Source organism: Camelus dromedarius, chromosome 6 (genome assembly GCF_036321535.1).
Source record: "Camelus dromedarius isolate mCamDro1 chromosome 6, mCamDro1.pat, whole genome shotgun sequence".
Classification (NCBI taxonomy): domain Eukaryota; kingdom Metazoa; phylum Chordata; class Mammalia; order Artiodactyla; family Camelidae; genus Camelus; species Camelus dromedarius.
Window position 1 is genome coordinate 41764491 of NC_087441.1, and position 23947 is coordinate 41788437.

At 36.5% G+C, this 23947-nt stretch overlaps 1 long non-coding RNA gene across 1 annotated transcript in view; it reads left to right on the forward strand.

The window, feature by feature from the left end:
* Window positions 1–23947, forward strand: part of LOC116154382 (uncharacterized) — an 873015-nt gene that overhangs the window by 537109 nt on the left and 311959 nt on the right. The window contains exon 9 of the long non-coding RNA XR_004138267.2: window positions 22971–23112. This is a non-coding gene — a long non-coding RNA (uncharacterized LOC116154382). The remainder of the gene's footprint in view (window positions 1–22970; window positions 23113–23947) is intronic.

Consider the following 23947-nt stretch of genomic DNA (forward strand, 5'->3'; position numbering starts at 1 on the left):
CACTTATGCATTTTTCTGTATTAGTTAGTCTGCTATTCATTCTTTCTAGTGTATTTTTCATTTCAGTCATTATATTCTTCAGTTCTGACTGGTTCTTTTTATATTTTCTAGTTCCTTAATAAAATTCTCACTGTGTTCATCTATTCTTTTTCCTCATTCGGTTAGCATTATTACTAATGCTTTGAATTATTTTTCTGGATAATTGTTTATTTCTGTTTCATTATTTATTTTTTCAGGGATTTTCTCTTGCTCTTTCAATTGAGGCCAGTTCTCTTCTATTTTCATTTGGCTTAACTTTCTCTGTCTCTATAAATGTAGGTGACATGGCTACCTACTGCAGTCTTGAAGGGGTGCCCTTGTGTGGGAGTGTCCCCATACAGTTTGTGTGTGCCCATTGCCTTGCAGAACTAGATTTAAATTAAAACAGAAGTCTTGTCTTTCCTCAGGGTGTGCTGGCAGCTATAACCTGGGTAGGAAGTGGAGCTGGAGACGGAGGGGCTTGGGCCAGAGCCAGGTGTAAGGCAGGACTTCCCCCTCTGCTCAGTATACCCTACTGGAGGTGCGGCTGGATCTCAAGTTGTTGGAGCAGAAGCCCTCATGGTTGGCTCTAGGCTGGCTCTGTTCCCTTTAAGTGTGTGCTCTCCCCTCTCCTAGTACTGGTACCCTGGCCCCAGAGAGGAGGAGTGCTGGAGCAAGAGAGGCCCATGTGGGCTCTCAGCTAATGATGGGTTGTAGGGTGTGGTGGTTTAACCACAGAGAAATTGCCCTCCAATGTGTCACCTGTGCAACTGCCAGAAATGGCCGTCTCTGTTAGTTTAGGTCTCCTTTATCCGTCACAGCTGATCACTCACCCAAGCCTCTTCCACCCCCATCTGTTGTGGGGCCACTCTGCAGGGCAGGCGGGGCCTGTGTTGGCTCTTGGCTATGGAGCACAGTCTGTGGCAGTCCAGCCTGGTGATTGATTGATCTTTCTTTCCTCCCTTCTTCCTTCCCTTCCCTTCCCTCCCCTCCTCTCCCCCATCTCCTCCCCTCCTCTCCCCTCCCTTCCCTTCCCTTTCCCTTCCTTTTCCTTCTTTCCTTCTTTTAAGTAAAGAAACATGTTCACATTTGGAATCAATGAACCAACATGACTTAGTGAACCACTATTTTCTATATGATCAATGCTTGATATTATACTGTCATTCATTGGTAAAGTAGTCATTCAGCATGCAGTGTAAACCAATGTATGTCAAACTAACAGATTACAAAATATTGCTTGATATAGTTTCAAATTCTACTGGAGCTAACCTTTGAGGAACTACCTCTGATTGAGCTCTTGGCATGATATCAAAGATGAATATACAGAATATCTAAAAAGGCTACTGACACACTCCTTCCTTATCCATCTGCCCATCAGTATGAGACTGAATTTTCTTTGTATACTTTAACCAAAACTGTATATCTTGACAGTTTGAGCAGAAGCTCATCTGAGAGTCCAGCTGTCTTTCATTAAGCCAGATATTGGAGAGACTTGGCAAGTATGTAGAACAATTTTACTCCTCCTAGTAATTTTGTTTGTTTGTTTTGAAAAGAAAGTTATTTTTTGGTAAAAATACCACAATTTTAGCTTGTAATATGATTATTATTATTATTGATTTAAGCAAATTAATAAATAGTATTTTATAAAATGTTCAGCTTTGTGATAAATCTTGAGAGAAATAGCTCATATAAATAAAACCTCTTTGGAGTATGGTATTTTTAACAGTATAAATTGTCTTCAGACCAAAACAGTGTGAGAATCACTGGTGTGGAAAGATAAGAGCATTTGTCAAGTGGAAATCTTTTTTTTTTTCATAAGATATCTTCTGGTAGTTATTTCATGAGTTGCAGTAAATTAAATAATCTGAGTTATAGTTATAATAACATTATTTATAAAATAGAGATAATAAGGCCTACTTCACATAGTTTTAAAAGATTTACTTAATGAGATCATGAACATGAAAACACTTTATAAGCTGTAAACTGCCCAACATTTTCAGTTGTGTGTTGATGTTTATCTCTGGCATAGACTTATGGGACTGGCAAGATACTGAAAGCTCACAGAATTTTATATTACCTCTTTATTCTGACTTGTCCCTCTTAATTCTGCACATCAACAACAACAAATCAAAGATGATAAATGTCACCCATTTATTCAAGGCTGTCTTTAATACAGCTCCCAATGACCTGTCCCTAGTTACCTTCCACAAGAGCTATATGTGACCGGGACTCAGAGAAGCTCTGGCCAAAGGAGCTATACTCACAGGTCCTGCATTATGCTTTCTGCCCATGCTCTTCTACCTGCCCGGGTGGTACGTGGTACTCCTCCATCTTCAAGGCCGCTTCATGATCCTTGTGAAGCCATTCCTGCCATTCTCCTGGTCTCCTGAATTTGGAAATGGTTTTCCCTTTTTTGACTCTGCATATTAATTTAATGTCTCTACATGTGCTTCACCTGGTTCACGTGTCTTTGCAGTTATTTCACATCAGGCCACTTCTCTTGGGCCATGATTCTCATCAAAAGGATTTTGTTAAGCTCACCTCTTTTATTCTCCACAGGGAGTATTGCTTAGAGGAGGTATTTAATAAATTCTAATTGAGTAGAATTGGACTAATAAATATGCCAAAGCCTGTTTTATATGCTGAGAATAATTGGTTTATAAGGGACAAGATGGCATATGAGGCTCAAATTCTTTTGAAGTCTGAAAACAGTTCTCTTAGCACGTACCGTAGAGGGATGGTCAAAAGGTTACTTGTGATTTTCTAACCAAAGCAGGTAAATAGTGCTTCCCTCTCAGATGTCTCTCAAATTCTGTTGCTGGTGATTTGAATGTCATGCACAGCTTTGTAGCACACCTACACTTAGAAGTTTCCATGGACCGATTCAGTGAGTTGATTCAGTAAACTGAGCTAAAAAAAATCATTCAACTGTTGCAGTCCAATTTAGAAACTTTGTTTTCTGGTTTTTACTCTTCAGGGATCTTGTTTATTTCTGTAAAGATTATTGAATTATTTTTTCAGGTCTTGAAGAGTCCCTAGCCTTTAATTCACGTTCACAGATGGCCATATGAATTCCCTGTTCCTCTCGGTAAACTGCAAGATGAGTGTGAAATAGTGTTGACCAATAAGACTTTTTATGGTAATGGAAATATTCTCTATCTGTGCTGTCCAGCACAGAGCCACTGGCAACAAGTGACTTTGGAACACACGAAATGTGGCTAGTGCAACTAATGAGGAGCTCAATTTTAATTTATTTTCAGTTTAATTAAGCTTAAATTTAAATTACTTTTAACAGTGACTCTTGCCACTGTATTTGACAGCATAGGTGTATACAGTGAGTTGAAAACTTTTGCCTATCTGGGACAACTGGCCCATGAAATGGTAAATTGAGGGAAATCATCTGAAAGTAACTAAAATACCCTTTGTCTTTAAGAAACATAGAATAGGAAATACCTTTTATTTTTAAACTGAAGGAGCAGGACAGAAGAATTTATGGTGAGAGACAACAGAGAAAATAGAAACAGAAAAATAAATATACAAAATGACCAACACACACTTAAAAACTGAAGGAAAGGAAAAGGTAGGCAGGACGCTGGGGATTCTGAGGAGTTAATGAAACTTCCATCCTACCCTGTGTTGCATTTGGATTGTCTTCAGATTATTACCACTTCTGATCTTATCTTTTTATATTCTTATCATTCCTTGCTTATTGTTCTCTAATTGTTTTTTCATCAACTTAAAGAGGACTGGTGTTCCCTCAGATAATTCTAGAATTTCACTCAGATGATATGAATTCACTGTGTTGCCACAGTTATGTCCAGAAAAAAATACTATGCTGAGGGAGGCATTAAAGTAAGTCAAGGGTAACCACAAGCCAAAAATTTACAAGGGAGTCACAAAAATTAAATAAAATCCATGATAATACAAAGGAAAATTACCAAACCACAAAACGAAGAAGAAAGGAACAAAGAGGATATACCAATTCAACTGCAAAGATAAGTTCAAAATGGCAATAAACACACATCTATCATTAATTACTGTAAATGTTAATGGACTAAATGCTCCAGTCAAAAGACATAGAGTGGCAGACTGGATAATAAAGCAAGAACCTTCAATATGCTGCATACAAGAGACCACTTTAGGGAGAAGGACACATATAGATTGAGAGTGAAAGGATGGAAAAGGATATTCCATGCAAATGGAAAAGCCAAAAAAGCAGGTGTTGCAGTACTGATTTCAGACAAAATAGACTTTAAAACAAAGGCCATAAAGAAAGATAAAGAAGGACATTTTATAATGATTAAAGGAGTGATACAAGATGAGGATATTACACTCGTCAATATATATGCACCCAATATAGGAGCACCTAAGTACATACAAGAATTACTAACAGAGATAAAGGGGGATATTGATGGGAATACAATCATAGTTGGAGATTTTAACACTGCATTAACATCACTAGACAGATCTTCCAGACAGAAAATAAACAAGGCAACAGAGAAATTAAATACTACAATAGAAAAACTAGATTTGGTGGATATTTTCAGAGCATTACACCCCCCAAAAATAGGATATGCATTCTTTTCAAGTGCACATGGAACATTTTCCAGGATCGATCATGTACTTGGGCACAAAAGAAACCTCAACAATTTTAAGAAGATAGAAATTATCTCAAGCATCTTTACTGACCACAATGCCATGAAACTGGAAATCAACAACAGAGAAACAAAGGAGAAAAAAAGGAAAGCATGGAGATTAAACAATATGTTATTGAAAAAACAATGGATCAATGAGGAAATCAAAGCTGAAATTAAAAAATACCTTGAGACAAATGATAATGAAAGCACAACCACTGAAAACCTATGGGACACAGCAAAGGCAGTGCTAAGAGGGAAGTTTATAGCGATACAGGCCTTCCTCAAAAAAGAACAATCTCAAATAAACAATTTAACCCACCACCTGAATGAATTAGAAAAAGAAGAACAAAAAGCCCCAAAAAGCAGCAGAAGGAAGGAAATAATAAAGATCAGAGGGGAATTAAATACAATAGAGATTAACAAGACCATAGAAAAAATCAACCAGACCAAAAGCTGGTTTTTTGAAAAAGTAAATAAAATCGACAAACCTCTGGCCAAACTCACAAAGAAGAAAAAAGAGAGAGCACAAATTAGCAAAATAAGAAAGGAAAATGGAGAAATTACAACAAACAAAATAGAAATACAGAATATCATACGAGAATATTATGAAAAACTATATGGAACCAAACTGGATAACCTAGAGGAGATGGACAAGTTTCTGGAAACATACTGTCCACGAAAACTGAGTCAAGAAGAAACTGAACACTTGAACAATCCGATCACTAGAAAGGAAATAGAAATAGCAATTAAAAACCTCCTTACAAATAAAAGTCCAGGACCGGATGGCTTCACTGGGGAATTCTACCAAACATACAAAGAAGAACTCATACCAGTCCTTCTCAAACTCTTCCAGATGATTGAAAAGGAGGGAATACTCCCAAACTCATTCTATGAAGCCACCATCACCCTGATACCAAAACCAGGCAAAGACACTACAAAAAAAGAGAATTATAGGCCAATATCACTGATGAACATAGACGCCAAAATCCTCACCAAAATTTTAGCAAATAGAATCGAACAACACATAAAAAAGATTATACATCATGACCAAGTGGGGTTCATCCCAGGGACACAAGGCTGGTTCAACATACGCAAATCAATCAATGTAATACATCACATCAACAAGAGAAAGGACAAAAACCACATGATCATCTCAATCGATGCAGAAAAAGCATTTGATAAAATTCAACACCCATTTATGATAAAAACTCTCGCCAAAGTGGGTATAGAGGGAACATATCTCAACATAATAAAAGCTATATATGACAAACCTACAGCCAGCATAGTACTCAACGGTGAAAAACTCAAAAGCTTCCCACTAAAATCTGGGACAAGACAAGGATGCCCACTATCACCACTCCTATTCAACATAGTCCTGGAAGTCCTAGCCACAGCAGTCAGGCAAGAGAGAGAAATAAAAGGGATCCAAATTGGAAAAGAAGAGGTAAAAGTGTCATTATATGCTGATGACATGTTACTATATACAGAAAACCCTAAAAGGTCCACACAAAAGCTACTAGAGCTGATTGAAGAATTCAGCAAGGTAGCAGGTTACAAAATTAACGTTAAAAAATCAGTTGCATTTCTTTACACTAACGATAAATCAACAGAAGAGGAAAGTAAAGAAACAATCCCCTTTAAAATAGCACCCAAAGTAATAAAATATCTGGGAATAAATCTAACCAAGGAGGTGAAAGAATTATACACAGAAAACTATAAACCACTGATGAAGGAAATTAAAGAAGACTTTAAAAAATGGAAAGATATTCCATGCTCTTGGATTGGAAGAATCAATATTGTTAAAATGGTCACACTGCCCAAGGCAATCTACAGATTTAATGCAATCCCTATCCAATTACCCAGGACATATTTCACAGAACTAGAAAAAATCATAATAAAATTCATATGGAACCATCAAAGACCTAGAATTGCCAAAGCATTACTGAAGAGAAAGAAAGAGGCTGGAGGAATAACTCTCCCAGACTTCAGACAATACTATAGAGCTACAGTCATCAAGACAGCATGGTATTGGTACCAAAACAGACATATATAGACCAATGGAACAGAATAGAGAGCCCAGAAATGAACCCACAAACTTTTGGTCAACTCATCTTTGACAAAGGAGGCAAGAATATACAATGGAATAAAGACAGTCTCTTCAGCAAATGGTGTTGGGAAAACTGGACAGCAGCATGTAAAACAATGAAGCTAGAACACTCCCTTACACCATATACAAAAATCAACTCAAAATGGATTAAAGACTTAAACATAAGACAAGACACAATAAACCTCCTAGAGGAAAACATAGGCAAAACATTATCTGACATACATTTCAAAAATTTTCTCCTAGAAGAAATGAAAGCAAGAATAAACAAATGGGACCTAATGAAACTTACAAGCTTCTGCACAGCAAAGGAAACCAGAAGTAAAACAAGAAGAAAACCTACAGAATGGGAGAAAATTTTTGCAAGTGAAACCGACAAAGGCTTGATCTCCAGAATATATAAGCAGCTCATACAACTCAATAAGAAGAAAATAAACAACCCAATCCAAAAATGGGCAGAAGACCTAAACAAGCAATTCTCCAAGGAAGACATACAAATGATCAAAAAGCACATGAAAAAATGCTCAATATCACTAATTATCAGAGAAATGCAAATCAAAACTACAATGAGGTATCACCTCACACCAGTCAGAATGGCCGTCATTCAAAAATCCACAAATGACAAATGCTGGAGAGGCTGTGGGGAAAGGGGAACCCTCCTACACTGCTGGTGGGAATGCAGTTTGGTGCAGCCACTATGGAAAACAGTGTGGAGATTCCTCAAAAGACTAGGAATAGACTTACCATATGACCCAGGAATCCCACTCCTGGGCTTGTATCCAGAAGGAACCCTACTTCAGGATGACACCTGCACCCCAATGTTCATAGCAGCACTATTTACAATAGCCAAAACATGGAAACAGCCTAAATGTCCATCAACAGGTGACTGGATAAAGAAGTGGTGGTATATTTATACAATGGAATACTACTCAGCCATAAAACCCGACAACATAATGCCATTTGCAGTAACATGGATGCTCCTGGAGAATGTCATTCTAAGTGAAGTAAGCCAGAAAGAGAAAGAAAAATACCATATGAGATCGCTCATATGTGGAATCTAAAAAACAAAAGCAAAAAGAAACAAACAAAAACAAAGTGTAAATACAGGACAGAAATAGACTCACAGACAGAGAATACAGACTTGTGGTTACCAGGGGGGTGGAGGGTGGGAAGGGATAGCCTGGGATTTCAAAATTGTAGAATAGATAAACAAGATTACACTGTATAGCACAGGGAAATACACACAAAATGTTATGATAACTCACAGAGAAAAAAATGTGCCAATGAGTGTGTATATGTTCATGAATGACTGAAAAATTGTGCTGAACACTGGAATTTGACACAACATTGTAAAATGATTATAAATCAATAAATGTTTAAAAAAAAGAAAAAAAAAGTATGTCAAGGGCTGCTGTGGGTATGGACTTACTCAGAAGCATAAAGAAAGGAAGGATCAGAAAAGTAGCATTCTTAATAACTGGGAAGGAGAAAGATGAAAATACTGTTTTAAGTTTTGTGAGAAATTTGGGTAGATATTAGAGAATCTGCTACTTCATCCTTGATCCCCTCATTTCTTTATTAAATGATATATGGATCTGTAGATTTAAGATGTTAATAATTGGCAAACAGGTGTAGTAAAGTAGGTCATTAGGTCATTAGATTTCATAAAGAAAAGCTGTTTTCTCTGTATTCCCCTCTAGGCTGAGTAGAGTTGCATCTGCTAAGGCTGGCAGTAGACCTCATGGCCACTTTAACAGTAAATCAAATCCACGTTACTATAAAAAATGATAATGCTCTCAAGGACCACCGCTAAAGTTGAGAAAGTAGTAATTTGGAAATTTTGTGCATGATCTCAGCTAAGCGAATCATATAGCTGAAAACAGAATTAACTTAATTTATGCTCCTTCTAAGAATACACCTTCCCAAATCTTTTGAACACTCTGAAAACCCTTTAAACAGTAATAATCTATAGTATTGCTATAATTTCACGAGTGAAAAAACAGTAAAAAGGGAAATGTGAAGCAAGCTTCATTATATATTAAGTCTAAAATAGGCAGTATTTCTTAAATGAATGGCCCTACCTAGAATGTTGTGAAATCAATTTAGGGGGACTCAGTAGCAGTGTTTAGCTCTTTAAGCAAGATAAGATGGGATAGGCTAGAGTGCATAGCATGTAGTAAAGGTATATATTATATCGTGAAATTTTATTTCATTTAGATGAGTATGTATTTATTTGTATATTGGTTATATTGTATAATGTTTTTCTGTTGTGGGTTACCTTGACAAAGACTGTTCTAAACGAACAATTGATTTGCTGCTACTTTTAAGCAAATAGAAGCTGTCAGCAGCCTTAAGTGAGTAGGCGGTGGGACCCAGGTCAGAGGTCACAATAACTTGCATGTGTGTGAGGTAAGAAGTAAATGTACACATGCGCTAGTAGCATGAGTCAGCATTATGAACAATACGCATGCGCGGGCCTAATAAAAGGACAAGCGCGTACACCTGAGGGCGCGCCACCCGCTTGTACTGCAGTAAAGTGGTGTTTTGCTCTATGTCAGCTCCTTACGCCTTCCATTTGGGCAGCTCACCTCGGATCCCTCTCCAGCCTCCTGCGGCTGACAGAGCACACATTTTTTTTTTTTCTTGGCAGGAAACAGAAATTTTTAACATTCATAGAAATTTCCTTGTTGGTGTTTTTGGGTTAAAAGATGGTAAATTTGTAAGAGTTTACCGAATTGACAGTATAAATACATTTATTTTCTATTGATACTGTGTTTTGCCCTACCTTCTACATCTTTAGCTTCCAAACCTTCAATTGAGTATTTTATTTCTTCTACCACCCTTTTAGTATTCAAGATCACCTCCCTCCCGTTGTTTTTTTTTTTTTTTAAACATTTTCCTTTTCAGTGAGCCTATGCTTCTGACTATAAACTTCACAAGAGTTTCTCAGTTTTTTTCTCCCTGGTGGGACACGACAGCAGTAGCTGACTAGAGTTGGGTATTCCCCTTTCCCTAGGTCAATCAGGCTCTGATTGTTTCCCAGCAGGCTGGAATCTGCTTAATTGGTTTCTCCTGAGGGCAGCCCTTTTTAAGCACCGAGTGTTGGGGCAAGAAGTTTCAAAATGGCTTCCTTTCCTCTCTCCCTGCTGGAAGCTGTGGGTGATTTTTCTCCGTTTTTTACTGTTATTCCCTGGTTGAACTCCTGGAGGTAAAACTAAAAAAAAACTGTGGAAGTCCCCCCGTGACTAGGGGCCCTGGAAGAGTTGTCCACACTCTAGTAGTTAGTCAGTTCCAGTTCAGTTTGTCCTACCTGCGTCAACACCCGTTCCTGGTTTCGGTGGCTGTTTCTGCTCCGTCTCTGCCCAGGTAAGCTGTAATATACTCCTTTTCTATAGCACTTTGTTTCATGGTTGCAGTTTGTTTTCTTACCTCTTAAAAGATACATACTTTAAAAATATATATATATATTACTTCAGCCTCCTTGCCTAGTCTCTGTTTCCTCCACTTTGTTCTTGTTCTGTTTTGGACTACTACACACGTTGAATGCTGATGTGAATTGTCTGATAATTATTTGTAGCTGTTGGCTCATGGTTTTAATCGAATTTTGCACTCAAACACAGCACCCATCCACCTCCCATTTATTATTGAGATCATGTAAGAAACTGAATAAATGGGCGGTGTCAGATTTTGGAATCAAGTTCTCTTGGTATCAAAAAGAAATTCCTTAAGTATTTTCTGTTTCTGAGCACTAGAAAAATTTGTGTGAAAATGGTTTTATGTCTTCCTTAAATGTTTGGTAGAAATAAATAATAACTTGGATCTGGAGATTTCTTTATTGGAAGGTTATTTACAGATTCAACTTTTTAAAATTGATACACACTACTCAGATATTCTGTGCCTTCTCGTACGGACATTGACCATTTGTATTTTCCTCAAAATGTGTCCATTTTTTAAAATTTATTGGGCTAAAATTATTTATATTTTACTCTCATTTGCTGCTCAGTGATTCTACGAACTGTAGTGATTCCCATCTTTCTATTCCTGATATTAGCTGTTTGTGTTTTTTTCCTCTTTCTTTTTCTTTATTTTAGTCGCATCTAAAGTTTATTAATTTTTGGCTTTTTTTTTAAGATCTGTGTTTAATTCTGTTTTATTAATTTCTGCTCTCATTATTTTATTCCATATAGTTTCTTTGGATTTACTTCCTCTTATTTTAATTTTGCCTTGGCTTAATGAAAACCATCAACACTGGGCATTTTTAAACTGTGTACCTTCTTAAAATGATTAATGAGGTGTATGGAATGGATAATTTAATAATCTATTAAAAAGCAATGATTTTAAAAATTATACTTAATACTTCTGTGAGAAAATTAGTTTTTTTTTGAGATAGAAATTTAAAACATTCTGATAATACCACATAATTGGGGAAAACTTACATAGTTTTAAAAGATTTTTTTATTTAATTAACAGACATGCTAGAGAAAAAAGTTGCCCAAAGTAGCAATATTTCTGAAATAATAAGGAATAACTAAGTATAGGGATTCTTTGAATTCATAATAAGGTGATGTGCAGAGTGGAGAAGACATTAGCACTAAAATTTAAATTTTAAGAGCTATATATACAAATTTTACATACAATGATTGGTGTACTTTAAACTTTAAAATAAAGTGGAAAAAAACTTATATCATTAGCATTTAAGAAAAGGCAAAAATTAAGAGACTATTTTAATCTTCCACTTAAAATTTTAAAAATGTTGTATTTTGGATCAGCCTTATAAAAATGTTGAAAGTTATGAAATAAATTTTTAAAATGTGAATGACTTACACTGTTTTAAAAATGTACTATTGTCAAACAGACTATTGATTGGGTTGCAAAATTAAGATTTCATGGAATTAAAAAATTTTCCATAAATTATGAAAACAGCTCCCATTTTCATGTTCCATTCTTTTTTCCTTATACTTTTGCTTTGATAATCTCTTTTGTAAAACATGCAGAAGAACCTAAATTAGCATCAATTAAAGTACCATTCCTTTAGAGCATCCGTAAGAAGTATGCTATGGGAATTAGCTTTCTCATTAATAATTGTTATAAAGCAGTCGTAATGATTTGCTTATCATAGTTTGTATTGATTAGGATATAGCTTTCACACTGTGTTGTTAAAGAATCCTTAAGGAAAAACAGTGGTCATCTGGGCTTGTAATCTAGACATTTATAATTTATCAGAGATCAGGTATTTAGTTTGTGCTCAGTATATCAACTGACTTGCATGCAACATCTCATTTAACATTCACAAAAACTGCATTAAGGAGGTATTATCTGACTCATTTAACAGATGAGATAGCTCAGGACTACAGGGGTTAACTTAAGTATTTGCCCAAGGTCAGCTGAGTAGCACTGAGATTTGAATCCAAGAACTCTGATGAGTGGTAACTCTTAATGCATTAAAAAAAATTACAGAATAATGAAAATAAACATTTCAGTTCTCTATTGTTTAAACAAATGTCATCATGAAACTCAGTGTTATCCTTTAGGGGAAAGATTTTTATAGCTCTTTGATTACCATTTAGAGCTTTCTGTTGTTTGAGATGATCTTGAATTTGGAATAGGAAAATTTTCTGGACTTTTGTTAGTCAGAGATACCACTAAGGACAAATAGCAAGAAGTACTTTTTAGTCTGTGAATGTGCCAGCTTTGAACACTGTTCTGGTTATTTTTCTTGACCCCCAAAGAAGTGATGATCTTAGAGGCATCAAGAATAATGATTTCTACTCTTTAAAGTATACAGTTTCCGTCAACATCTGGATTTTCCTGTTGAGACAGATATTAAATATATTTGTAGGACCAGTGTGTGGATGATACACATAATTAAAACTGCTTCTTTTTAAGTCCAAGGGCATTCTTAATACAAACAAAGCTTTATTTTTAAATACCGGACAAACTTTAAGAATTTAGCCCTCTTTTCTCATGGTCATTTATGTTCAAATGCTTATTATTTCTTGGGCTTTCCAGACAAATAGTTTCACTCCTGTAGACCTGGCTGTTTCTCTCAGTTGTAAGCTGTTTTTGTCTTGTTCAGGAAAAGAATCGGTCCCTGGTTAGGCAACCCTGATGGAAGAATATTCCTCCCAGAAGGGTGTTCTCTCAGTGCTTTCAGAAATTCATTTTACAATTAAATGTAAATTGTTAAGATGGTGTTGACAAGTTTAACCTTTTTCAGAATATGGTCAAGAAGGAATGTGGATTCGGTAGAGGATTTTTTTTTTAATGCTTGAGTTATGTAAACTCCAACTGTTTCTTCGAAAACGAAAAGGAATTCCCTTTTGAAGCATAAAACAAAATGTCTATTAACAAGCACCCCATTGGATTGCTTTTTGCAATCTCTGTTTTTTGTGGCAGTGAGGGATAAAAATTGATGTTCTTGGCATCGTCTTGTTGTTTATAGCAAAATCCAATGCTGTGTATGCATGGTGTTTTTACTGTGCCAGTATCTCAGACTATCCATGAAGTGAATTTATTTTAAAGCTTATGTGTCTTCTTCTGACTAAATTGGAGAGAGGCGATGTAGTCATCTCATGCATTTTATTGCTATTGTAGCTGCATGTGTTTACTCAGTGTGGAATGTAGTTCACATGAGGACTTCATATAATTTCTTCCAAATGTATTCAGTTCGCCTTGCTCTGGAGTCACGATGCTATGGCTATTATTCTTAAATATCTTCACCTCATCTTATTCCCAGTCTATCTCCAATTTTATATCCTTCTCAATCTCCTCATAAAAATAAAACCAAAACAAAGCAAACAGCTGAAGAACATTGCTTGCAAATGTTTTTTGTTGTTGTAATCAATTTTAAAGATTTCCAGTTGAAAGAGTGACAATAAGCTAAGTGATCAAGATGCTGTAATCACAGCTATTCTTTGCTTTACTCTATTGAGAAGCAAATAGGTTCAGAGTCTACAAGCCTTTGTTTCTAATATTCACTAGTATCTTAAAACCAGTCCTAAGAGTTCTAAAACATTTTCAATTACATTATGACCTAACATGGACAGGGCTCACAAAGTCTGTATTTTAGATTGAAAGAGCTAGAAGACCTCTTAAAGCTCATTTAGTTCGAATTGTGTATTTCAAAGTTAGGGCAGTGGGGGATAGAGGCTTATGGACTGTGACTCACTCAGGGGCTCTCAACCATGTGTCAGATCAAGAATCAACCTAGGGTTACTAACTCCCAGCCTGGTACCCTTGGTAACACCATTCTTCCTCACTAGAATCTAGCATATATTACTGTGTACACATTCATGTCCTAGTGTGTGTGTGTATAATATATATATATATATATATATATATATATATATATATATATATAGTATATGTGTGTGTACCTTGTGTTTCTCTGTGTCTGTAAATGTACATATATTGATGCAAGATCAAAGCTAGCAGTTAAATCAGAGAATGGGAAGGCATGGAATTAACCAGTGTTTTGAAGATAAAGCAAGGACTTACAGGACAAGTGAAGGTATTTTAAGCCAAGGTCATTATGAGCCCATGTTCTGTCAACAGAAAACTTGAACAAGCTGCAAAGCAAGGAAAATATATCCCAGGGAAATCTAATAAATTGAAAAGCTTGAGCCAAGAATGGACAAAATACAGCATTTAAATGAAAAAGTTGGCCCCGTGTCATCTTTGATGAAAATATTTGAATTGTGTGTTTTTGTTCTGTAAACTAGTAATCAAAATAATTCATAATATACCGTTGAAAAATGAATGTAAAATAATAATCAGTTATTTATGTGATCTATAAGAATGGCTGCTTAGAAGATATAAAGATGCTTATATTGTATTCTTTTTCTTTTTTCAAGAGACCTCTGCTTGCATAATTCATTCAACCTAGGACTCCTTTTTATTCTTACTTGGCGCTATGTCCTACTGTCTGAAATACCATAATACTGCTTTTTTTCTAATTTACATGGATATATTAAATATACATTTAAGCTATATTTTGCATGTTTCTCCCCATATCGATTATCATAGCAACAGCTTCTTTCCAAAGCACTTTTCATCTGTGAACGTTAAACAGGAAAAGCTCTAGGAATGGTGCTGTATAGACAGTGCTAACAAGGATGTCTTGAGCTCTGAATTGATCACTTTTCTCTGCGTAGTATGAAAGTATTTTAAATGTGTCTACAAACGCGTAGACCAAGCACACAATATGATAATCAACAATTGTGTCAGTTAGGATCCTTGCAATCACCAAATACCCCTTGGCATATTAAACTTGAAAATAACTGAAATTTTTGCCTTCCAAGGGTTTGCTTTTTTTTTTTAATTTAAGATGCTCAAAGCTATTAAATGATTCCTATCTACAGAGAAGGATGGTTTTGCAGATTAGGCATTGTTTGTGCTGCTAGTATTTAGAGGGGTGGTGGGAAGATCCTTACCCAATTCCTGCTTCCTCAGGATCCCAAGTAGTTATTGTTTTGTTTGGACACAAATATTCTGAAGGTCTGGACTGCCCTGTCGCCTTGTGTGTGCCTCAGAGGAAGGGAGGGGACACTCTTTCACTCCCTGATTGTACAGAAGGTTGAGATGATGAATGGGTGGAGGAGAGCTGTGTCATCAAGCCTGCTTACCTCAATGGGGACGCTTCCTCCAACTGCTCAACTGTGCTCTTTCCTCCCCACATGAATAAATGCAGTTCAGATTCTTGCAACATTCTACCCAGTTGTTTAAAAACCTGCAACCAATTATTTTTCCAAAATCTCAGCTTGTCCTTTAAAGACTGTAGATTATTTTTGATAAGAAAATAAGCTGGTCATGTAAAACTCTTGGTAGGGAGCAGCAATTGGCTCAGAGTCTCCTGTTTTTCTCAAAAACTGTTTTGTACATGATACATTTAGCATTCTTAAAGTATCTAAGAATAAATCAAAAGGTATTTTCCGATGAGATCTTAGCACATTCACCCTTTTCAAAACACTTGAGCCCTGGTGCAGGTAAAACATTTCCCTTATAAGATTTATCTGAAAGACTCCAAGCAGTGTTTCATTTTTATCTTTCTTTCAAATAATTTAATAAGCCTTTATTGAATTCTTAGTATGTGCCAGGCACTATTCTGGGGGCTAAGAATATGATAGAAGAAAACTGTGGCCTCAGAGCTTTCTAAAACAATAGAAAAACATTTACTACACTAATAATATGCATATGTATAAGGTAGTAAATTATCAATCTATGAAAAAGTGCAAGTACTTTCAAAGCAAAGAGGCAGCCCAGAGGGGAGAGAGACGAAGGGTGATAGAGTGAGGAAAGGCTTTTTGAGGAGGACATGTCTGAACAGGTATTTAAGAGTTAAATAATTATTTACTCAATGGCAGTAAGCTGATGGGGTGGGGTAACCCAGGTGGAGAGGCAGTGTCGTGGGTTGAATAGTGTTCACTTTACCTTAGAATATGACCTTACTTGGATCTTTACCAAGTTTAGGGCTTTACCAAGTTAAAATGAGGTCATTAGGATAGGCCCTAATACAATACCTTGTATTGGTGCCTTGATTAAAAAAAAAAAGGGGGGGGGGGGAATCTGGAGACAGATGGGCAAACAGAGGGAACACATGTGCACATCAAGGAGAGACTAGGTCTTACATCCAGATTTTCCATCACAGCCCTCGGAAGACACCTTGTTCTCAGACTGTCTCGTCTGCAGAACTGTGGGAGAATACATTTCCATTGCTGAAGCTGTCCAGTCTCTGGTACTTTGTTATGGCAGCCCTAGCAAACTAATGTAAGATTGGCAAAGGCTTGGAGGTAGGGAATAAAACATGAGTTGTTTGGGGAACTACCAGTTCTGAATGCTGGGCTCATAGAAGCCTGTGTTGGCAGAGTACCTAGAGGTGAGGCTCTGTCAGTAGACAGCAGTGGTTTCCAGAGGGCTCAGGCCAGGAGTTAGACTTTGTCAAGTAGATAATGGGGAAGTCAGGCAGGAATCTTTATTAATGGAGTGATGTTGCCATATTTTTGTTTAAAGAGGACTGATCTGGCAGCAGTGTGAATGCTATTTTGGAAGAGTACGAAGAGATATTGTAAGTAGGGTTCTTCTTGGCCACAGTTACCAGTCTGGTGATGCTTGGGTGATTTAAAGGTGTCTGCAGGGCAAATTGCAGATGGTACCAAAGAGTCCATCCTGCCGAGACCCATGCATCAAACCAAGTTCATTCCCATATGTGCTCCCCACATGTACTAAAATCAGAGATCAAGGAAAGTGTTGCCTGAGTCTTAGAAAAGATCAGTATTTCTTTTCTCCAAAATTAGTTATTATACTCCATGGAAAATACTTACTATATGGGGATTTTTTTGACTTGTGAGGAATAGATGCCACATAATAAGGTGCATTTTGCTAATCGTAGGCTGTCTTACTAATGGACAAGCCCACAAAGGGCTAACGCCTGTCTTTCACTGGCTCTTTATTAAGTAGGCTGCAGTGGAGATAATCATTCTCACTGAAGCTGACATGCAACCTAGTAGAATCAGCCTGGAGAAAATCGTAGGTTGAAAAGCCAATGTCCTAGAAAGCTGAGTACTTTGAGCCAGTTGGTCTATTCAGTACCAACTTAGTGTTTGACAATATTATAAAGGAGCATGACTGCCAATAAAAACAACTCTAAAAATACATTTCTATGTGTTTGGCAGCTTATTACTTTTAGCATGGCTGCTTAAATACCTCTTTGTGCTTCGTTCTTTTTTTTTTGGCATAGGCTTAGCACATTCGAGAGTATTTTGACATTTTCTTCTGTGGGGTCACTGAACATCTGTGCAGAGCCATACACATGCATACTGATAGATTTTCTTGTCCTATAGTCATTTCTTATTTATTTATATAGATTTATTACTATATTTATTTAATCATTTCTTACATATTTCCCAGAAGATGACTCCCTAGCTATGCCACCAATGACTTCTCCAACTGGCAACAGAAATAAAGCCAGATTATCATGTAAACTGTGGACATGAGGATGCTTTCTGAAGTGTTTACTGTGAGAAAGGGTATAATACAAATGTAAAACCCATGGTAAATTGTCCCTTGTCTTTGGGATATTGTTCCTCACAGCCCTTTCAGAAGTGAAATAGAGCTGTTAGAAGAACAACCGTGGTTGCAGGGTTCTGATAATGTATTTATAATTTCCAGCATTTACTGAATCCTTACCCTATAATGGGCACTTTACTACATAGTTTGCATGTTTTACTTTATTTAATTCTCATAACACAGTATGGGATTATGATTATTATCCTTATTTCATAGGGGGAAATAGTCTTAGGAAGATTTAATAAATTACCTAATAAGTTTAGGAAACACTGAAGCTGGTTTTTCATGAGAAGAAACAACCATTAGGTAAAACAGTGTCAAATGCTCAGGAAATGTGTGTTTGGATGTGTTAATGAGGTGTATTTATGGGTGGTGTGTATGTGCATGTTTATGTTTGTGTACATGACTATGAGCATGTGTTGTGTGTTTGTGTACATTTGTGATATGTGAGTATGTGGAGTGTGTGTTGCATGTTGGAGTCAGGCTGAGGGAGGACAGAGGAGGATTCTCTCATCTTTAAGACTCCTATGTTGGTGTGATCCATTCCTATAAATTAGGGGGTAATAGGATTTACTTTGTATTTGGGAAAATATGTCAGTATTTACTAGGCTATCGCAAATGAATTGTGATTTGAAGAATAAGCTTATTTGTAACCAAAATGTATATTGCATGGGCCTTTTTCCTTTTTTCATACTCACCATTCCCCCGAGGTAAACAGATGTCATCCACCACTCTACCCAAGGCCATGAACCAAGTAACTCAGTTCTCCAAAGACCTGGTGAGGAACTTCCTGGTAAACAAGCAGGAATGACCACATTAAAATGAAGCAGACTCAGGAAGCCTTTGCGAACCTGTAGGATGCACCTAATTATGTACCTAGAGGCCCGACTTGTGCATGTGGGTTATGTTGTGTATAGATTCAGTTGGCTTGCTGGGGTTGATTTATCCAAAGAGAGAAGACAAGACCACAGCTTACGGAAGACGTTGTTTCCAGCAAGTCTCAGGGTTTTGGAAATGGATGCGCTACAATTGCAGAAACAAGGCATGTGCTGGTAGTCTGACTCCTCTAGATTTCTGATGGAGGCTTATTTTCCCCTCAACTTCAAATATTCCATCGCACGAAAACTTGCACTTCTATTTTTTGGTCTCCCTTTCTCCAGATGGAAACTTTTCTTTGACAGACTCCAACTTATATAAACAAATGCAAATATTAAACTTCAAAATAAAAGGCTAGAAATATATTTCACTCCGTGACCTTGGAAAATGTCTGCCAGTTGGCAGCAGCCGCTTCATATAATCATGCTGTCAACCTCAGCTCTGCCTTTCCAAGAACTCAAATGGTAACAGAGCTCTTAAATGGGAAAGGGACTGCACAGCTTAAATGTTTTGTTTTTAATTCCCTCACACCTGCTACTGGACTCAGGGAGGAGGTTTGCAAACACAGAGATACAGTGGGAGAGCTCTTAGGTCAGGGCTACAAAAACAAGCACTGTCTGTTTTACAACAACAAAAAATGGCCACTTCCTCTCTGAAGAGCTGTGATAAGCGATCCTGGAGGTGTGTGTGGGGCTCTTAATGAAATTAATCTTTCTATCTTAAGTCACAAAAAGAGCCCACGGCCTTCATGTTAATACGGGTTCATAGCCCATTTCCTCAGTGCCACCCCTTCTTTTTCACAAGCCTCTTCCTCTTCCTTCCAGCTCCAATAAACCTAAGGAGGGTAAGGACATAAAAACAATGAGCACACGCACATACACACACACACCTCTCACACCTCACATTGATACCAGTATTTTCAGGGATTCATATTTTAGCTTGTAATTGGATTATCTAAAATAAAGCAGAGAAATATAAATGAAATCTGTGCATTCCTTTCTCTCCCTGATGTCATTAATGTAAGAATACACTTTGGAAAAGTAATCTCAATCCTATGGAAATAATGCAAATATTTCCTTCTTTGTTGCAGCAAATGTTTATTAAGTATAGCAGATTTGTCTGCTTTGCATGAGAAGAGTGGAATTTCAGCCTTGTAATAGTAATATGTATAAACAAATAAATTAGTACAGATTTGCTAATTCTCAAGAAAGATAGCTCTTTTGAGATGTAGATTTGAAAATGAGGTTTAATTATTTCTGGGACAAATCATTTGGGATTTGCTTATTACACTAACCTTCCTAAAAGACAATTTAGGAGGTAAGCATTAAGCGTCCTGGGAAGGAATAGACAGTAACTCAACACCAGCATAGTATGATTAGAAAAAGAGTCTGTTATTGACTCTTAACAGAATTCAAAGAAGAAAAATTCCAGACAAAGCTATTTTAAGTCACTCTTGTCACCATTTTCCTAGAAACTTGAGCCATTTTTTTCTTGACTATGCTCATTCATGGAGGTAACATTGACAATATCAGATCTTATCTAACTTGTACAGAGAAAGCCTAGTTTTTTCTGTATCTGCGCTGCACATACAGCTGTTAAGTATTTGAAATATGACTAGTTCAAATTAAATGTTCTGTGACTGTAAAATGCACATTGGATTTCAAAGACTGAGGATAGAAAATGTACAATACCTTGTACATTTAAAAAAATAGATTACATGCTGCATTAGAATATTGGATATATTGAATTAGAGAAAATTTATGAAAATTAATTTTCAGTGTTTAATCCTACTTTTAAAAATGGCTGCTAAAAATTTTAAATTATATGTGTAACTCACATTCTTTGTCTATTAGGATAGTGCTACTGTAGGCAGTTCATTTTATTTTCCACATCATGTGACCAACTATGAAGCTATATTTTGTAAAAACAGGGTTTGAAAATTCTTTTCTCAAAAAGTACAACTTTAGATTTATGGTTAGATGTCCAATAGGTATCTGAGATTTTGTTTTCCTATAAAGCACCCAGCAGTTATTCAGAGTGAAAAAAATAAATTTAATGGAAATTTATCTTTTTATATGCATTTCATATTTCTTCCTTGTAGTGTGTGTATGTGTCTCCAGTATGACTAATGGTTACTCTGTATTATCAGATTGAGTTTTTGCTTAGAATTACTTTTTTATTGCCAACCTAGCTCTTTTCCCCTGTGGCACCACTTTTCTAAGATTCTTAGATATTCTTTTAACCTTAAGATTAAATTTGTATTTAATAATAGATTTAATTTGTAGTTTTAAAGTAATTTTGAACATCAACTCTATGGAGAGTGGCCTCCTCTGCCCTGGAAAAGACACGAGCAGTTAGTCACGTCTGTCAGTGAATCAAAATACCCATGTCATGCTTTCTTTAGGCTTGGCTCTCAGCTAACACTTTTGAATAAGTAGGAGAGTCCTGGCTCCTACTTTCAAGAGACTGATAGTTTTGTAGGTGAAGAGACAAAATGACTTGCATTGAACCCGAGTGAGGTAGTATATGATGGGAAGATTTCATATGTAAATCAGTATTTCTGGCTTTTCTTGAAAAAATGGCAACACCAGCCTACATTATTGCAATGCAAAGTGTTGTCTGAAGTCAGTAGCTACTGTGCACATGGGATGGGCATACAGTGTGCTACTTTACATTGTCTATCTGGCTCATCTAGGTATTTGAGTTTCCAGTTCCTAGTCTAGGTAATTATTAATATCTCTTTCAACTCCCAGCTTTAGTTGTGAGATTCTTGACCAAGAAACCTAGAAATCTTCCTCAAAGGACTGTACTGTCAAAGTAGAGTTGGGTCCATTCTCTTCAAATAATTTCTACCAAAAAAACATATAAGCCTATAAACAATCTTTTCCTCCACTCATGGTAGGAGGTATATCAGGTGGCAGTTCAGATAATAAGTATGGAAAATCATTTATTATCTGGATCACTTTTCATGACTCAGTATTTGACAGATCTAGTTTCTACTGCTGGTGTGAGATGTTTTTGGGGGGTAAACAAATACTGGCACGAGATTGTTAAAATTGTTACCTATGTGTTTATGGTATCTAACAAGGGATAATCTGTGTGGTAAGGTATTGTGATGTTATTGTTTACTAGTTCATCCAGAATTGAGAGTGGTAAGGTGCCATGATGGAAAACTGAATTTTCCATTTTTTCCATATGTTCTTAGGTGTAAAAAAATGTGTACATCACATAAAATTCCCTGTTAGGAATGATAAGCCAATGTTGCTCTTATTAAGGCATCCGCAAGGAAACAATATGTTAGTGGTTTATGGTATTTTGTCCTATTAAATAGTAGTGGATGATTGAATTCCATCCTGAAAAAAATTGATAATAGGTAAAAAGAAGGACTATAGTAATTCGTAGAAATAAATGTATTATTATAAACATATTGAGAATTTTCAGTTGTATTAACTGAATAATAAAATTATTGGATCAACATATCATTTAAAAAAATAGTAAATTATTCTTTCTACAATGTATGTCAGAATATTTTAGACAATTCATGTGTAATTTAAAGTACGTTTTAGGATTTCCTAAACAGATATTGATAACTTGAAGCTAGGTCAACGAAAGCATTATTAATAGAAAAAGGGATATTCTGGGCAGGTGAAAACAGTTGTTTGAGGGAGAGGACATGACCAGGCTAGGTGTGAAGCTAGTGAGTTCTCGTGTATTGTTTTCTGTGTATTTACTACTTCCTCAGTAGTCAAGGGTTGACAAAGAAATTAACAGCTAATTTTTATCACCTCCCCCTGTATGATCTAGCTTTCTAAATTATGCGAGGGATATAGTGAAATCCAAGAAATAGTCCCTTTTAAGAAGTACTCACTATGTCTTGGATTTCAAGTAAGCAGATCACAGATGCTACTTGGTAATATGTAATGAAGTCTTGTAGAATTTTAGCAAAGTTTAATGAAAATTCTAGCACTGGAATAGCCTGGGAAAGCTTGATGGATGAAGTAGGGCTCGATGACAAGGATGAGGCTGAGTCACGGTGCTTGCATTTGGCAGGAGTGGTGCAAATACTAGATAAACTTAGGCAGAAATTCCTTTTCACCTGGCATTTTCAACATTTATGCTCCTTTTTAAGACTATGGCAAATTATGCATTAAATTCTGAATCTACTTTTTCATCTGTGAAAAGGAGATACTATTACACTTCTTATTTTCTTACGATTCCTTGCAATACAGGATGTTAGAAAGTCAACCTTGTTCTACTCAATTCTTTCATAGGTGAAGAAACTGAGGCCTGGGGAGAGGAAGTGATTTGACCAAGGTGACATGGTTGCTTCTATATGTTATAAAGAATTGATACCTGCTATCGTGGTGGGACTGTACAAGAGACAGATTAAGCATGTTTACAAGACACCACAAGGTAGGACCTCAGAAATATTTTGGGGAAAAATGTAAGAAACTTTTGTGTGAATGTTAAAAATACTATCAAAAGAAAAATTAGAACTTTACTGAATGTTCTTATTTTATGATTCAGTTTTGTTCTTATTTTAGATTTATATAGATGATGGAGAGTAGACACCATGATTTTTTAGAGTTTAAAACTTCTTAACATTTTCATGTAGCCCTTGTGTTTGACACCTGTTTGGGTCTTTACTTTTAAAACCATCTTTACTTTTTTTTTTTTTTTTTAACCAGAATCACCTCAAATTAACTCTGTTACTTATAATTGATGTAAAAGTCTATGTGCTACTCTCAGGCCTAGCGTCTCTGGGCCTCTCCCAGGTGTACCCGCTCTTTTCCTGATGAACACCTGGACCTCAGAGCAGCACTTTCTCCCCTGCACGTAGCGTGGGTGGGGACAGACCAGGCATGCGGCTGGGGAGGGTCAGAGTGTTCTGCAGCCCCACTAGTGGACTTTGCCCTGCTTGTGACACCCTAAAAGGAGCAGAACTTTTGGGGACCCATGAGAAGAGGTTGCAAACAGATATACAAGGAGGCAGCTCTCCTCATCAGAAGCACTCCTGCTTGCCCTGTTAAAATGGGCTTTTATGAATCAGGCTCTCAAAGGTCAAAGGGACCAGGCACTCGATCTAATCCTTGCAAAAGACTGTACTACGTTTAATGGGAATGCTCTTATATAAGGGTTGCCACACCATTGAAAGGAGATGAGATTTCATTACCTGTTTTTTTGAATGCTACATGACTGTTGGTTAAATGGGTAACTTTTATCTGTATCTTCAATTCATCCAAAAGGC